We start from the raw sequence: 13,040 nt of genomic DNA, 5'->3' as shown, positions 1-13,040 counted from the left end.
CCCGCACAAACTCGGCCACCATCCGCCCAGTCTCCGACAGGGGTTTGGGGGAGAGGCAGCGGCACTTTAAACAAGAAGCCACCTTGTCTCCGGTCCAGGGACAATACCAGCACGACCGAGATAATAAAGCCCCAGGTGCTCGTGTGAGCAGAAAGTGGGGCCTGGACCGCCAGGCTCCCTGGAAAGTTCCTAAGGCCAGACCTTTGCCCGGCACGGAAGTGAAGTATGCTAGTGCTTTCCCATGGAAAACAATCAAATCCACAACACCTACGAGTTGGTGTCACTGGGGTGCCTGCAGACCGCCCTGCCCTGCCCTGCCCTGCCCTGTCCTGGCTGCTGTGGGGAGCCGCGTGTGCCTTATGCGATGCTGAAGCTTCCTTGGGCCCCGACAAACTGTTTTCTATTATCTCTTGGATTTGGTCAGCCAATATTTTACTTAGGGTTTTTGTGTTTAGGCTCGTCAACGAAATGCGCCTGTAAGTTTTTATTCCTTTATTAGCCTCATCTGTTTGTAACTTACTCTAGATCCCCTAGCCATATAAAACGAGTAGAGTATGGCCCTTTTCCTATCTCCTGATCGACACTGGCACGAACTGTTGCTTGAACGTTCAGTGGATCTCGCTAGTCAAACCGTGGAGGTTTGGTTTCTTCTCTAGCTTTTTATGTTGAGATAATAGTGGATTGACACGCAGTTGTAAGAAATAACGAGAGAGGGGCGCCTGGGTGGCGCAGTCGGTTAAGCGTCCGACTTCAGCCAGGTCACGATCTCGCGGTCCGTGAGTTCGAGCCCCACGTCGGGCTCTGGGCTGAAGGCTCGGAGCCTGGAGCCTGTTTCCGATTCTGTGTCTCCCTCTCTCTCTGCCCCTCCCCCGTTCATGCTCTGTCTCTCTCTGTCCCAAAAATAAATAAAAAACGTTGGAAAAAAAAAAAAAAAAAAGAAATAACGAGAGAGTCCGTGTACCCTTCACGGGTTCCCCCGTGGTAACATCTTGCATAACCGCAGTGCAAGGTCACAGCCAGGAAATCTACATTGATACAATCCACTACCTTGATTCTGATTCCCTTCTCCCAAGTTCTCCATGTATTCACAGGGGTGGGGGCGGGAGGCGGGGGGGACTCTGTGTGATTTTATCACATGTGCAGGTCAGTGCAGACATCCCAGAGCCAACACACAGATACATGCAACTCCCTTCCTCCCCGCTTTTCGTCCCCTCAGCAATGACAGATCTGTTCTACATCTGTGATTTTGTCATTGCAAGAGCGCTTTGGAAGTGGGACCACACGATTGCATGAGTACGTCACCCTTGGAGATTGCCTGTTTGTTGCTGAGCAATATTCCGTGACACCCACTTTTAGCTATTGTAGGTACTGAATCTTCCCGTACAAATTCTAGAATAAGTTTGTCTGTGTCTACAAAGAAAACCTTGTTGACATTTAGGGAGGGATAGCATTAAACCTGTAGGTCAGTTTGGGGAGCAGTTGACATCTCCCTCTGGAGCCTTTCCATCCATGAACATGGTATGTCTCTGCATTCATTTCAGTCTTTGTTTCCTTTCAGGAGCATTTTTTAATTTTTAGCATGTAGATCCTGGACGCGTTTGATGGATTTATACCCAAGTATTTCATTTTCTTTGGGTCGGTTGTAAATGGCATTGTGCATTTCATTTCGGTTTCCTCATGTTGGTGCCTAGTGTGTAGAAATAGAGCTGCTTTTTGTATGTTCATGTCGTATCCTGCCACTTGCGGAACTCATTTATCTGTTCTAGTTTGGTTTTTGTTTTGTTTCTGTAGATTTCTTGGGGTTTTCTGTGTAGACAAATCACATCATCTGAAAATAGTGACAGCTTTATATTTTTATTTCCAATAAATACGTCTTTTATCTCTTTCTCTTGCCCTGGCGTATCATCAGGACGTTCAGTGCCACATTGGATAAGAGGGTGGAGGCTTTCTGCAGGGAGAGGTCTTTGCCCACCATTTTGGGTCTCACCCTCCCATGACTCTTTGATTTCTCCTTGCCTGAACTTACACATCTTTTTCTAGAAGTGTTTTCCTCTAGATTTTCAAATTTATCACCAGGCCTTCCTCCTAACCCTTTTATTAGTTTCTAATTGCTAGTTGCCCTTTAGTAATTCCACTTAATTTCACTCTGTATTTTATTTACACTTTCTCTCCTTTTCTGTGGCTTTGACAGCATCAGTCTACTGATTGGCTTTTCCATAAATAGCTTTGAGCTTGTTCTTTCTTCATTATTGGTCCAAGAGATGTTGTCAAGCTCCTTATTTCACTGAGTTCTGCCCTTTTCTTTATTAATTTCTTCTTGCTTGTTTCCTTGGTGGAAACAAGACAAAACAAGGTGGAGAGAGGGGGTAACTTGGTCAGCCGGGGGTTTCCTTTAGCTGGACCTGGTGACAGATTGTGTGTGCAGAGGGAGGGGGCGGCATGGGGGGCAGGAGAGGCTAGGACCCTCGCCGGAGCCATCGGAGAGCTTGGCGGAAGGTGACACAGCTCCTTCAGCCCTCTCGTGCTGCAGGAGGGAGGAGGCGCTGGGCTTTGGCCGAACAACAGGTGATGCGATGACCCAGGAGGCAGCGGGCAGACCCAGCCAACGTCACTGAGCTTTCCCGACCCCCTCCCCGGGCAGGTGCCCACACCCAAGCAGAACTCGACAGCAGCGCCGGACATCGCAGGACAGGACAGCAGCCACCCCCAAGGGAGAGGGCTTCTCCCAGCCCCCTGGGCCTGTCTGAGGGAGTGCCCGCCTCCACCAGGGGACCCAAACCCGGGGAAGGGGAGGTGACTGCCTGCCAGGAGCAGGTGGGGATTGGAGCTGCCAGCCTTCCAACCTTCCGTCCAAGGGCCCCAGGGCACAGGAAACATCATCTCTGCCTTCTTTACGCTGGCTCTCTGGGGAGCTCTCAGCTCTGCAGAAGGTGTTTATGAGCCTGAGACTAGACTCCCTGAATCCTCTGGGGAGCCCGAACACCTCGCTGCCCGGGTCGAGGCCCCAGGAGCTCTCCCGGTGTCCGGATGCCCCACTGGCCGCCCGTCTGGCTGGAATTAGTCCTGGCGGTGGCCGCTTGCCAGTCACCCGGCCCACGACCTTCATCTTAACAGCAACATCCGTGTCCTCCTTGGAGAACCGTGGAGGACACAGGACAGCGGGGGGACTCGCCCCCCAAAGGCACGTCCGGCCCCCAGGTCCCGCCACGGACCCCCGCTGCCCCCCAGACGGCACCCTCACGGAGAGGCGGCAGCGTGTGGCTGATCCCGCGAACACGCTGGGCGGAGCCTCGTGGAGCGTCCCTCCCGTAGTCCTGCCGGCTCCGAAACGCAGCCGCTCAGGCCGAGCCCCGGGACATCACAGGGTCTCTCCTCTGCCCCCTTCATCCGCTCACTCCTCCAGAGAAGTGTTGAAGTGTCACCCTTTCCCACAGACCCTGCCAGCCGGGTGGGGTCCAAGCCCTGTCTCCGAGGCAGCCCCTGGGCACAGAGCCTGCAGCAGGCACGACTGAACCCAAGCCCTTCCCCGACGAGGCGACTGGCTGCCCGTCCTCCCTGGACCTCGTGCCCTGTCCCCCGCTTCCTTCAGGCCCCGGCTGAGATGCCCCCTCGCCCCCCGCCCAGGTCATCCCAGCCGCTGTCCGTCGGCTTAGCCTGCTTGCACCTTGTCTGCGGGGCCAACGAGCCTCAACTCATCAGACTCTTACTTGATTTTGTCCCCCCTCCCCCCGGAAGCAGAAGGAAAGCTCCAGGGAACAGGAGTTCGCATCCATGGGAAAGGGGCTGCTGCTACAGCTGGTCAGTGTGGGGGACAGCAGGCCACTTTGTCACTCTGTCCCCTCCCAGGACAGCCTGGTCTGCCGTGACCCGGAGCCCGGCCTCCTCCCCCTCCACAGCTGCGTCCCCTCCACGGACCGCAGCACAGCGCCCCTGGGACCGCCTCTCTGCTTGGCAAACGCACACCGTGGCAGTTGATGGCAGCCTGGCCGGGCTTGTGAGAGGCAGCCGCCCCCGCGATGGTGAGGCGTGTCACCCACCCGGCTGTCCTGCTTCCGGGTCCCCTGCCTGTGGGGAGGTTTGCTTCCCACTTGCCAGGATGCTCCTTCCCTGGGGACCCGGGAGCGCTTCCCCCTGAAGTGGGCGGCGGCCGGGCCTACTAAGGCCGAGAAGGCCCCGGCAGCTTCCCTGGGACGCCTGGCGGGCAGAAGGGGCTGGTGCAGGTCAGACAGCGGCTCCCTGATGATGGGGGGACACAGGGAAGGGGCGCCGGGGGCCCAGGGAGCCAGAGGGCCCAACGACGGGTCAGCAAAGTTGCCACCTGGCCGCCTCCCTTGCCCCCCAAAAGCTGTCCCGAGAGCCCAGCCCCCACCCGTGACCTGTCATCCCCCGCGTGGGGTCCCACGTGAGCAAAGACACCCGCAGTGAGGAGATGAGCCTGGTCTGGGGCCAGATTTTGCCACGTGAGGCATCCCGTCTCTGGGAGGATTTCCAGCCAACCCGCCCAGGGGGACCAGGAAAGGAGGCCGGGGCCTTACTGGTGGCGAGAACGTTCCTTCGTTTCTCGTGGGACGCACAGTTGGAAAGTGCCCCGACGGCTTCTTACCATCAACCCAGAAATCACTCTCCTCACATTTGCCCAAGAAAACAGAAAACGTGTCCACACAAAACCGGGCGGCAGATGCTCACAGCGCCCCCTTCTGATGCCCCGACGCGGGGGCACCAGAGCAGCTACCGCAGGAGAAGGCCGGCAGCCCGTGGTCCCTCCACGCGGCGGCCCCCTCTCACCAGTGCAGGGACGAGCCACGACCGCCGGCCCTGCGACCCCCCCCCCCCATCCCCCGCGCGGACCACCGGCCGGTGCCATCTGGGTGGAGACCCAGGAAAGACAGAGGCCGGAGGCACACACGGACTCCCGGCATTGCTTTGTGATGATCCGAGTTTTGGCACTTTGAGGAGAGGATCCTGAACGTCTCCCCTCTCCTCCTGACTTCTGAATCTGCTCCCAGGAAGCCACAGAAGTGTCCGGAGGCCGGCGAGCCCGTGGTCGACAAGGGCCATGGCACCTTCTCTAATCCGTGTCTGGGGTCTCCACGTGTCCCCACGACGCGTCTGCCCTTTTCCTCTCCGCCACCCCGCACAACTTCGGGAGTCTCAAAGTGCCCAACAGCCCCAGGGTTTAAAAAAAGGAAAACTTTAAAAAAAAAATTTTTTTTTTAAAAGGAAAACTTTCCCCGAGTTATTCTCTTAAAAGGGCCAATTTCCCTTACACAGCACATTGTGAGAAAAATTTAAATGAGGTTTTTGAGTATAGATTCAAACTGGTTACAAGATAATTGCTAACTCTAATTTTATACGAGAATTAGCTCACAAATATATAATTCCAACTAGCATATGGTGTCACTTTTATGTCTGTACAATTTAGACTTTTACCCCCAAAGTTATTTTAAATCTGTCTTGGGAGAATATTTAATATGAGTTTGCCAAATGACATTTCTGTGGACTCCTCTAGAGGTGACATTTGTCAAGCTGCCATTCGAGAGGTAATTTGTGTAATTTTCTGGGGTTCGTTATTGCAGATATCAGCAACCAATATGTCTTCCCTCAAAAAGGACATCAGTGGGTTCTCCAGAATCCACAGAAAGCTGTCTCCTCTGCTTTAAACTGGGGTGTCTGCGCATGGGCAGCTGATCGGGGGAGCAAGGGACAGTCAGCTCTCTGAGACCCTGGGGGCCACGGGCATGAGGGCACTTCAGGGAGAGAGACAGAGAAGGAGACAGAGACAGAGAGACATGGAGAGAGACAGAGCAGCACGGTGGAAGCCGGGGGGGGGGGGGATACAAACATGAAGGTTAATCTGGGTCCTCACTACTGAGGCCACCTGAATGGGATGGGGACACATTAAAGAGGAAAGGGTTTTCCCCCCCACCGTCCCCACCCAGCTGGAAGCTCAATGAATCAGAGCAGGCAGGCCTCAGTGGAGGGCACCGTGTCCGGAATCTTGTAAAGGCAAGTACCTAACAGGCCAATGGAGGCAGCTGCCATCCCTGGGGAGCTCAGAGAAGGGCACAGTGAGGGCCTCCGGGCCGACCCAAAGGATACCCCTGAGTCCTGTGGGGGGAGCTGGTCGTGAGGATGTCCCTGGGGCCTGATGACCCACATGGACCCAGCAGTGAGCAGGAAAGGCCGGGGCTCACTTTCCAGAAAGTCCATGAGCCACAAACACAGGGAGACCCAGACACCTCCTGCCCGCCCCTGGCTCCAGGCACGCAGGAGAGTGACAAATGGTCATAACTCTTTGCAGCTGTCCCCAGAAAGAAGTGGGCCCCATAAGCCAGGATTGGCTCATGACTGCATGGCCGACGGAAGCACCATGGTGAGTTCCCAGCCTGGGCCCCCAGCCTAGCCCAACCCCCAGCCAAATGACCACTGACCAGCGACACATGAGCACATCCCGCTGAGATCAGAAGAACCTCCCCACTGAGTCCAGCTAAAGGTTCTGGTGCAGTGCATCGTGGGCCGGATAAATGGCCGTTTAAGCCACTAAGCTCTGGGACTGACTCGTTACACAGCAACAGCTAACTGATACAAGGTCTATGAGACTCAGGTTCATATCATCCTTTTTACTCGATAGATAAAAAGACCGTTTAGATTATAAATGAGATACAGAGAGTAACTATAAACGAACACTTGAATACCTACCACCCAGCCTTAAAAAAAAAAAAAAAAATGAATTTCTGAAGCACCCTGTATGGCCCTCCCCAGTCCTCTTCCACCCCGGGTGAAACACCATCTTGAATTTTGTGTTTCCCATCCCCTGGCTTTTTAAGTCATTTTTGCACACCTGCAAGGACCCCTGGGTGATATGCTGCTTGGATTGGCCACCAGCGCGGTGTAAGCGGACCTCGTTGGCACACTGGGCCACACCGGGCCACACCGCTTTGCGCTGTCAACCTGAGGTCCCGGGGAGCACTCACGCTGATGCACGTGTCTGGGTCACTCACTTTCATGACTGTATGGCATCCTGCTGTCTTGGGTTATTTTCATTTTTTGCAAAATTTCAAAACATGCCATGAGGTAGATTCCTGCACATGCCCCCATGGGCCCCACCCCCAGTGCGGAAGCTTCTCTAGGGCTCCCACAGGTGCCGCAGGTGTCCAGGTGATGCACAGGGACAGGCATGGAGGACCATCACCGTGCAACACGTGCACATTCTCTCCTTTTCCGTGTGGGCCGCGGTGGAAGATGCCAGAACTGCTTTCAGGGGCACGCATCTCCAACGTGGCTCATCCCACACAGGGGCTCGCGGAGCGACCACTCCAGACCAGCTTCCCAACATCCTCGCCGATACACGACATTGTCAGGCCGTGCACAGGAGGGTGACACGTTGCTAATGCGTCTAGTTAGGGTTTTACTCGGCACTCGGAGGAACACCGGCAGCTTCTCCCTTGTCCAGGCCTGTTCCTCTCACAGGTCCGAATCCTTCACTCATTCTTATCTTAATATGGTTTCATTTTTGTCTTATTTGTCTGTTTCTTATTGATTTTCAGAAGTTAGTTACACATTCTGAACACTAATCTTTTGGTATCTGAACGCACTGCGAATATCTTCTCTCAGCGGCTGGCCTCTGTGTTCCATTTATTTATGTGGTCTTTGATGAATCTTAACGGAGCAGAATTTGTCAATTTTTTCCTTTTTGTTTGTACTTCCGGGGGGTCGTTTAAGAAATTATTCCTTAGGGGGCGCCTGGGAGGCTCAGTCAGTTAAGCGTCCAATTTCTGATTTCGGCTCAGGCATCATCTCATAGTTCATGGGATCGAGCCCCACGTTGGGCTCTGTGCTGACAGCATAGAGTCTGCTTGGGATTCTCTCCCTCCTCTCTCTCTCTCTCTCTCTCTCTCTCTCTCTCAAAATAAATAAATAAACATTTTTTAAATTATTTTTTAGTCCATGGTCATACTATGTTCCCTTATGTTGTCTTATGAAAACTTTATAAATGTTTAGACTACTACTAAGCCCTAATCCACCTGCAACTGATTTTTATGTGCGGAGTGAGGTAAGAATTCTTTTTCTTTCTCCTTCTAGATTTTAACCAATTTCTCCAGCTTCAACTATTGAACAACCTCTTCCTTACCCGTTGATTTGCGATGCCAGCTATATTAAAAATCACACACAGCGGGAGCACCTGGGTGGCTCAGTCAGTTAAGGGTCCGAATTCCTACGTTGGGCTCTGTGCTGCCAGCTCAGAGCCTAGAGGCTGTTTCAGATTCTGTCTCCCCCCCTTCTCTCTCTCTGCCCCTCCCCCCTCTCAAAAATAAACATTTTTTTTTAATTCACACATGGGAGGGGTGCCCGGATGGCTCAGTCAATTGAGCATCCGACCCTTGATATTGGCTCAGGTCATAATCCTGGGGTCATGGGATCGAGTCCCACATCAGGCTCCATGATGATTGTGGAGACTACCTGGGACTGACACTCTCTCTCTCTCTCTCTCTCTCTCTCTCTCTCTCTCTCTCTCAAAAATAATTTTTTTTAAAAAAATTGTATTAAAAAATCACACATAGGGGCAGCTGGGTGACTCAGTCAGTTAAGTGTCCAGGCCTTGATCTCAGGTTCATGAGTTCGAGCCCCACATTGGGCCCCATGCTGGACATGAAGCCTACTTAAAAAAAAAAATCACAGGCACATTTCCATATAAACCCTTCCATCACACATTTCTTGCTGGGTTCTCTCCCCTCACCAGCACCTGCACTCTAGCCACCAGAGCCCAGTGTGTGCTCAGTGTACCCTCCCCCAGCGTCCACTTTCCCTAGGGCCCTGGCCTCTGAGGACTCCTTACTGCCCTGGTAGTTCGGTGACGAGTTGAAAAGATCTTGTAAATGTATGGTACCCAGCAATTTATAGCCGTTTTTGGCTGGATCATACTAGGTGCTTCATCTGCCACACTGCCAGATACAGAAGTCCTGCTTCGTGCATTGCGGGAAGCCGAGCCATCCCAGCCTGAGTGGCAGGGCCTGGGCTGTGGACGGATCGGTGACCGCAAGGCGGCCCGCCGACAGGTAAGCTTCTTGTACTCCCGCTTTTAGGTAATTTGGCCTTAAAACTACCTGGGGTGTTGTCTGTTGGGGAATTGCCCTCGACAGGCCCCCTGGGAAAAGAACCATTAGGAAAGAAAATAAGGTTCCGCAAGAAATTGTGCGGCCTTACCTTTAGCCTTTGCCATCCCCCATGGAGACTCCTCTACTTACAGGAAGGATGGCCTCATGAATTTGCCAGCAAAGGTGGCCAACAAAGGAGAGACATATAGATTTGAAAGTCCCTCTCTGGTAACTTAGGAGCGTATCTATGGACACAGGTCACTCTGACCCCTGGGCCCACTTGGCCCCCAGGAGGCATTCCAGATGATGATTGAACCTTGTCGGTTAAAGTACAGAATGGTTCATTGGTTCCTAGGTGCATTGTCTCTCTGAGAATGTATAAGGTGCGGGTTTCTAAGGCCCTCTTGGCCCCCATCCTGGCACCTCGGACCCAGGCGAACACTTTTGTTCTTCAAAACCATGAATGGTTCAGAGAAACAACTAAGAGGTCATGTCCCTGTAACTGTTCCACTTGAGGTGTTGAGAGATAAATGACCTTTCACGAAAACAGCAAAGCAAATACTTTATAGATTATAGATAAACATAAATACATAATAAAAATAATAAAAGAAATTAATCAATAAGCAAAGGGCAGGAGGGAACGTTATGAGAAAACAATCATGTTATTTCTTATTGGGTGATGACACAAAGGAACGATTTTAGAATTGGGCAATGCCAGAAAACATAGATGACGTATGCTACAAGGAAATCACTAGCAAATGTAATGTCACATTTGCTACAATAAATCGGCCAGATCAACACACTGCAGTTGTCTGCGTCCATTTTATTTTTGTTTTAGTTTTGTTTTATTTTCACTTTTTCGCCGATGCCGTTCATCCTTCGGGAACCCCTGGACCTGCTGGAGCTGGACCCCAGCAGTGCATAAACCCCTCCACCATTCTGCTTGCCGTCCACAATTACGGAGACTTACTATCACCGTTATTGATTCATTCCATTGTGATGATTTCTGGCATTTCATTCTAAAACACAACCTGTCAAGCTCTTTCAGTGAAAGCAAACTCCTGGTCTGGGTCTGAAACTGTCTTTGTTTGTCCCTCATTCTTGAGTATTTTAGCTGGGTATAGAATTCCTGGTTGACAGTTTCTTCCCATCAGCACTTTGAGGATATCCCTCCCCCTCTGCAACCATGGATGTTGATGAGAAGTTGTTTTTAATCTAATTATCTTTTGATACTCTGCTTCTGGTAAAGTGTAATATTTTTATGTGTGTGTGTGTGTGTGTGTGTGTGTGTGTGTGTGTGTTTTAATAATATCATTGGCAGGGCACCTGGGTGGCTCAGTTGGTTAAGCATCCGACTTTGGCTGAGATCATCATTTTATGGTTCATGAGTTCAAGCCCCGCATCGGGCTCTGTGCTGATAGCTTGGAGCCTGGAGCCTGCTTTGACTCTGTGTCTCCCTTTCTGCCCCCTTCTCTCAAAAATAAACAAAACATTTTTAAAAATTAATTATATCATTGTCGACATTTCTGTGTGTGGGGCAAGAGAGGAGTTGGAAGGCAGTCAGGTAAGAGGTATATTTATATATGTGGGAATTAGAACCCATGAGGCTCATCCTGATGACCTGAGCCCTTAAAAATGAGATCGCCCTTTCACTGGGCAGCATTCTTTCCCCTCATGAACCCACCTCTCTCCTGAAGGAGGTGCCACCTTGAGTCAGTTACTCAGTCTCACAAATGACCTGACAGTTTTCCACCCGGGCTTCAAATTAGAATCCTTTGGAGATTTTTTTTTTAATGTTTATTTATGTTTGAGAGAGAAACAGAGCACAAGTGGGGGAGAGTCAGAGAGAGAGAGAGGCACAGAATCCGAAGCAGTCTCCAGGCTCCGCGCTGTCAGCACAGAGCCCAATGTGGGGCTCAAACCCACAAATCGTGAGATCATGACCTGAGCCGAAGTTGGACATTCAACTGACTGAGCCCCCCAGGCTCCCCTAGATTTTTTTTAGTCGTAGAGTATATATAACATAAAACTTACCATTTCAAATGTACAATTCAGTGACATTAATTACATTCACAATGTTGTGCAACAGCACTAATTCCTAAACTTAAACCATGACCAAATGGAAGCTCCAGGCATCCCATAACCTCGATCCTATGCGTTAAGAATTTGACCAATCGAGGGACCCATGTCGGTGGAACCACACGGTATTGGTCCCGTGGTGTCTGTTTTATTCAGACATACATATGCTTATATTGCTCTCGCGTTCCATCATTTCATTTCAACAAGATCAAGATGTGTATTTGTTCTCAACTATTTTGCTTAGTAGCAGATGCTTTCCTCAGTCCTGGAAACCCTACCTGTTACCTGTCCAAGCACAGCCTTGCACCACCCTCCTGCCCCTGTTCCGGGGTCTTCGTAGATGTGGCTAGACTTTCTTATTCCGCCTCCCTTCCTGTGTCTCTTCTTTGTCAGGAAGTGACTTCCTCAGATCTACCCTTAGACTCACTCATTTTCTCACCTGCATGTTGACCATTCGCCTGTCCGCTTTCACGTTCAATGACTGTTTCTACCTCTACGACCTCTGTTTCCCATCATCTGTTCACAACCTACCTCCTCTGTGCGTAGCGTCCTAAGTTTGCCTTGTGGCTCCTGCATTATTTTTCTCTTTAAATATGTTAAACATCCCTGTTTTAAGGGATCTCTTCGAATGTCCTGTCATCTCTCGCTTTGGGAGCACACGCTCCGATTTCTGTCTTCAGCTCCTGGCCCGCCCTCAAGGCAACCCATCCCTGGGTTTTTCCCTGGGAAAAAGAGGACTTTTCCCCACGGCAGCCTCTTGTGCCCTAATTTGTGAAAACGTCTCCCTCCCAGGACATGGGACTTGAACTAAATCTGGATAATATTTCTATTTTTACTTCTTAAACGGTCTTCCCGCAGGACAGGGGGTATACAGCCCGCCTCACACACACGCATGATTCGGGTAAGGGTTTCCGCGTTCTTTCCAGCGACACTTACCGAGCACCTGTTCCGTGCCAGGCCCCTCTTAGCCGACTCCCGAGCCACCTCAAGTCCGGCACTTGGCTGACTGCCTTGCCACTACCCCAGCCTGCCAGTGGGTTTTTTAGTCCCCTTTTCATAAGGAAGGGGCCTCCAAGACTCCCCTCAGGCCTGTCCCCTGGCCCCTCTGAGGTGCCCGTGGGCCTTACTCCCGAGTCTTCAGCTGCCCGCCCCCAGCTTGGGGCTCCTTCTTCATTCTGGATCATGGGGATTCCCGTCCCTTTCATCTCCTCTGTGCATTTCTTGAACCATCAGTCTCTGTGCTTGCAGATGGGGTTGGGGAGGGGGCAGCTGAAGGGAGTGGGGGGCGGTGGGGGTGGAGCTCAGGTGGGGGGAGGGGAAGGGGCTTGTGGCCCAGCAGCATCTGAGCTGGCACCGAAGCCTGGCCCTGAGGGAGAGACAGTCATACAGCAGGCGCAGGTGGGTTGAGACAGGAGTACGCCTGGGGCTGCCAGGACCTAGGAACCAACCTGAGTGGGGCAGGGAGGCTACATGTCCTCAGTCACGAGAGCTCGGGGACCTGCAAACCCCACCCGGGGGCCGCTGCTCCCAGCCCCTGCCTCTCTCTGCCCCAGTTCCAGCGACCCTACCCCACCCGGGGCTCCTGGCCCTGAGACACTGGCCAGGTCCCCTGACTGCTGCCCCATAGGGGGGAGGGGAGGGGCTCTCGGGCTCCAGCGGGGGGTGGGATGGTGCATCCAGGGATGAGGCCAAGATCACCGCTGAATCGATGTGTTGTGAGACGTCGGCAAAACCTCTGCCAGCCCCTTGCTCACTTGCAACGTGGGGACCCCCACCCAGTCCAGGGGCCTGAGCCACAGCCAGTCCTTCCCCATGAGCCACAGAAGGCAGGACCAGGGTGGAGGTGGGGACAGGCTGTGCCTGGAC

Source organism: Neofelis nebulosa, chromosome 8 (genome assembly GCF_028018385.1).
Source record: "Neofelis nebulosa isolate mNeoNeb1 chromosome 8, mNeoNeb1.pri, whole genome shotgun sequence".
Classification (NCBI taxonomy): domain Eukaryota; kingdom Metazoa; phylum Chordata; class Mammalia; order Carnivora; family Felidae; genus Neofelis; species Neofelis nebulosa.
This window is presented reverse-complemented; position numbering follows the sequence as displayed.